Genomic DNA, 5,558 nt, shown 5'->3' on the forward strand with positions numbered 1-5,558 from the left:
CATTTGATGTTCTAGGGTTTCAGGATTGTTGATTCTCTGTTTGGCTTAGTTTTTCGGATCTTTGTTGTGGAGGGACGGCGTGGTGCTTCTGCCTAGACCGCCATCTTGCCGGAGTCCCATTTAGCTTATTTCTTACCTGTCAGTTTCTTCCTTTAAAAAAAAAAAAATCTGTCTTCAATATTGTTTCCATGTGTTGCTCTAAGATAGAAAGAGTAATGGACTTGAAATCAAACAAACATGAATACAAGTCTTTGCAGTAAGACTTACTGACTGTGTGACTTGGGACAAACCTCTTCACTTTAGTTATTTCAAGTTATTCTTCTATAAAATGAAGATGAAAAGACCTAACTCTTAGGATTACTGCAAAACTGACAAAAAAAGTATGAAGCATGAAGCACTCAGAATGCTATCTGATGCACAACAGATACTCACTATATATAAATATACCTGTCTATATATTTGTATGGAGCCCTGGTGGTTTAGTGGTTAAGTGTTCAGCTGCTAACCAAAAGGTCAGCAGTTCGAATCCACCAGCAGCTCCTTGGAAACCCTATGGGGCAGTTTTAGTCTGTCCTGTAGGATCACTATGAGTCGAAATCAACTCAACAACAATGGATTTGGTTTTATGTATTTGTGTATCTATCTATCTAACCCTACAGGGTCACTGAGTCGGAATCGACTCCATGGCAAAGGGTTTGTTTTTTTGGTTTTTAACCACTGGGCTACCAGTGCTTCTTCTAGATATACATAAGATGACACAAATGGTTAAGCCCTCAGCTGCTAAATGAAAGGTTGGCGGTTAGAACCCACCCAGCGGCTCCAGGACTGAAAGACCTGGTGATTTGCTGTGATCGGAATCCACTTGGAAGCACCTAACAACAACAACAACGATATATGTGGCAGTATTAGTATTCTTGCCATTGTTGTTATGTTGACAGTAGTGTTTGCAATAGAAATAGAAGAACTAAAATGGTTCGAAACAGCATACCAAATAAATGTAATAAAATTTATTAATGCTATTTTAGGTCACAAGGCAACAATCAAAAGCTTATATACTCTGTCCCCACCCCCAGAAAAGTTGTTTGAATCGTCATTGTTTAATGCTGAGTTCCTCATTTTGGGGGCTGTAGTCACCAGACTTGCAGGACTATTAATCCCATCAATCCTTGGGGTGACCTTGGGACTAATCACCTCTGTGCTCAAAGCAGCCTCTTGGGTTCAACCCTATGTCTTGGACAAATATGACCATTAACTTGGGGCACCATGACATGAAATGGTGGTGTAACACACTAGTTAATTGCAGCCACAGTGGTACAACAGCTGTTGTCAGGTACAGTTTAAACATTTACTTTAGGGTTATTCAAAATTAACTAAGGTTCCAGCTGTGACTGAGAGACTGCTAGTTTGGGGGTATGGCTTAAGAATCACACATCATTAGGATATTGGATTAGAAGACCTGTAAAGACCTTTTGGATGTTGAGATAATCAGTTTTCATGAACTGACACCAACATCTGGCTAACTGATGGACCCTGAACTTTGCAGTCTCTCGTTTTCCCAATTTATAACTCAGAATAAAGGCTAGAGCCTCTTCCACCAGCAGCAGATACCCACTCAGAAGATGAGCTCTAACAGGCAAATATGAAGAAAGTTAAAATTTCACAGAAACAAGTGTCTGAAGGGTCCTCTGGTTAAGCGTGGCTTGGTTAGTGTTAAGGGTTTTAAAGCCACAAGAGTTTAAATCAAAACCACACTCTAGGTCCATCCCTGAGCCCTGGATATCCATTCTCTACATCGGGATTGTGAAATGAACAACTCAGAGAATAGATACAGAAGGACATTTTGTAAATGGTTAAGTGCTGTGAATGTCTGAATCTGTGTGCTCTACTGGTCAGGAGCTAGGGGGCTGGTTTGGGCAAAAGAAGCCCGAGCCAGGAAGGCAGCATTTCCAGCCCAGGCCTTCCTTCTGGCCTCCTGCCTTTCCCATTTTCCCATTTTCACCTTGGGGCTCAGATCGAGGGAAATGGCTGAAAGACTGGCAGTTTCCATCAGAACACAAGCTCCATGTTCCACGGCAGGATTCCCAGCCTCACCTCAGCACAAGTTGGCTGGGACTCTGAAATCCCCAAGCTCCGCTTCCCCGAATTGCTATCAGCCCCCACGGGACAGCTTCTTGCAATGTGTTGTTTTGTCTCTCCCTTGCTGCTATGGCAATCAAGAAAAGATTTGTGTTTTCACTTCTCTAAAATGGAGACATCTGCTTGCAATTTTGAAAAGCCTTGTCAGGGTCTTCGTTTACTGTTTTGATCAGTTCTCCCTGACATGTGAGCAGAGTCCCCAAAGAAGTTCAAAGGAAAAAGACCCCTGTAGGCAAACAAGTGCTTCCCATCAGGCAGTCTGCCTATGGAGTCCTGTCCCTATGGAATGAAACACACAGCATAGCCATGGATGATCATCATTGAGAAGAACTCCATCTCCCTGAGCCCAGGAGGGAGAGCAGACAAATCAAAAGGCTCATGTTTGGATCCTCTTTTTTTTTTTTTTTTTTAATTGTTGTAGTCTAAATGAAGTTTACATTTAAGTTAGTCTCCCATACAAAATTTTATACATACATTGTTATGTGACCCTAATTGCCCACCCCATACTGTGACAGCACATCCTCTTTTCCACCCCTGATTCCTTATGTCCATTCAACGAGCTCCTAACTCTCTCTGCCTTCCCATCTCACCTCCCAACAGAAGTTGCCCCTTTGGTCCTTGTATCTACTTGAGCTAAGAGGCACACTCCTAGTGAGTATCACTTTATGTCCCACAGTCCAGTCCAATCCCTGTCTGAAGAGTTGGCCTCGGAAATTGTTTTAGTTCTGGACTGATAGAGAATCCAGGGGCCATGCTTTCCGGGGTTCCTCCAGTCTCAGTCAGACCATTAAGTCTGGTCTTCTTACTAGAATTTGAGTTCTGTGCTCCATCTTTCTGCTGCTCCATCAGGGAATCTCTGTTTTGTTCCCTGTCAGGGCAGTCATTGGTGGTAGCCAGGCACCATCTAGTTCTTCTGGTCTCAGGCTGATGAAGTCTCTGGTTTATGTGGCCCATTCTGTCTCTTGGGCTAATACTTTCCGTGTGTCTTTGGTGTTCTTCATTCTCCTTTACTCCAGGTGGTTGGGACCAATTGATGCATCTTAGATGGCCTCTTGCAAGCTTTTAAACCCCAGACACCACTCATCAAAGTAGGATGCAGAACAATTTCTTAATAGGCTTTGTTATGCCAATTGACCTAGATGTCCTGCAAAAGCGTGGTCCCCAGACCTCTACCCCTGCTACTCTATCTCTCAAAGTGTTTGACTGTATTCAGGAAACTTCTTAGCTTTGGTTTAGTCCAGTCGTGCTGACTTCCCCTGTAGTGTGTGCTGTCCTTCCCTTTGCTTAAGATGATTCTTATCTACTATCTAGTCGGTAAATAACCCTCACCCTCTCTCCCTACCCTCGTAATCATCAAAGAACGTTTTGTTCTGTGTTTAAACCTTTTCTTGAGTTCTTATAATAGTGGTCTTATGCAGTATTTGTCCTTTTGTGACTGACTAAATTCACTCAGCATAATGCCTTCCAGATTCATCTGTATAATAAGAAGTTCCATGGCTTCATCGTTGTTCTTTATTGTTGCTTAGTATTTCATTGTGTGGATATACCATGATTTGTTTATCCATTCGTCCGTTGATGGGCATGTAGGTCATTTCCATCTTTTTGCTCTTGTGAACAGTGCTGCAATGAACATGGGTGTGCATATATCTATTCATGCGACGGCTCTTATTTCTCTAGGATAGATTCCAAGGAGCGGGATAGCTGGACCGTATGGTACTTCTATTTTTAGCTTTTTAAGGAAGCGCCAAATCGATATCCAAAGTGGTTGTACCATTTTACATCCCCACCAACAGTGTATAAGTGTTCCAGTCTCTCCACAACCTCTCCAGCATTTATTATTTTGTGTCTTTTGGATTAGTACTAGCCTTGTTGGGGTGAGATGATATCTCATTGTAGTTTTGAACTGCATTTCTCTAATGGCTAATGATCGTGAGCATTTCTTCATGTGTCTGTTAGCTGCCTGAATATCTTCTTTGGCGAAGTGCCTATTCATATCCTTTGCCCATTTTTTCATTGGGTTATTTGTCTTTTGTTGTTGAGGTTTTGCAGTATCTTGTAGACTTTAGAAATTAGATGCTGATCGGATTTGTCGTAGCCAACAATTTTTTCCCAGTCTGTGGGTTGTCTTTTTACTCTTTTGGTGAAGTCTTTTGATGAGCTTAAGTGTTTGATTTTTAGCACCTCCCATTATCTAGTCTCTCTTCTGGTGCTTGTGCATTGTTACTTATGGTTTGTATTGTGTTTATGCCATGTATTAGGGCTCTTAGCATTGTCCCTATTTTTTCTTCCATGATCTTTATCGTTTTCTATTTTATATTTAAGTCTTTGATCCAGTTTGAGTTAGTTTTTGTGCATGGTGTGAGGTATGGGTCTTGTTTCAGTTTTTTGCAGATGGATATCCAGTTACGCCAGCACCATTTGTTAAAGAGACTATCTTTTCCCTAATTAACGGACTTTGGGCCTTTGTCACATATCAGCTGCTCATAGGTGGATGAATTTATGTCTGGATTCTCAACTCTGTTCCATTGGTCTAAGTATCTTTTGTTGTACCAATACTGGGCTCTTTTGACTATGATGGCAGTATAATAGGTTCTAAATTAGGTAGTATGAGGCCTCCCACTTTGTTCTTCTCGAGTAATGCATTATTTATTCTGGCCTTCTTTCCTTTCCATATGAAGTTGGTGATTTGTTTCTACATCTTATAAAAGAATGCTGGTGGAATTTGGATTGGGATTGCATTGTATCTGTAGATTGCTTTCGGTAGAATCAACATTTTCAATATGTTGAGCCTACCTATCCATGAGGAAGGTATGTTTTTCCACTTATGCAGGTATCTTTTGGTTTCTTGCTGTAGTGTCTTGTAGTTTTCCTCCTATAGGTATTTTATGTCTCTGGTTAGATTTATTCCTAAGTATTTTATCTTCTTGGGGGCTACTGTAAATGGTATTGATTTGGTAATTTTCTCTTCGAGGTTCTCTTTGTTGGTGTAAAGGAATCCAACTGATTTTGGTATGTTTATCTTGTATCCTGAAACTTTGTTGAAATCTTCTATTAGTTCCAGTAGTTTTCTTGTGGATTCTTTGGGGTTTTCCATGTATAAGATCATATCATCCGCAAATAGAGATACTTTGACTTCTTCCCTACCAATTTGGATGCCCTTTATTTCTTTTTCTAGCCTAATTGCTCTAGCTAGGACCTCCAGACAGTGAGGAATAAGAGTGGTGATAGAGGGTATCCTTGTCTGGTTCCCATTATCAAGGGGAATGCTTTCAAAGTCTCTCCATTTATGATGATGTTGGCCGTTAGCTTTGTATAAATACCCTTAAGTATATTTAGGAATTTCCCTTCTATTCCTATTTTGTTGAGAGTTTTTATCATGAATGGGTGTTGGACTTTGTCAAATGCCTTTTCTGCATTGATTG

Source organism: Trichechus manatus, unplaced genomic scaffold, assembly GCF_000243295.1.
Source record: "Trichechus manatus latirostris isolate Lorelei unplaced genomic scaffold, TriManLat1.0 scaffold00016, whole genome shotgun sequence".
Classification (NCBI taxonomy): domain Eukaryota; kingdom Metazoa; phylum Chordata; class Mammalia; order Sirenia; family Trichechidae; genus Trichechus; species Trichechus manatus.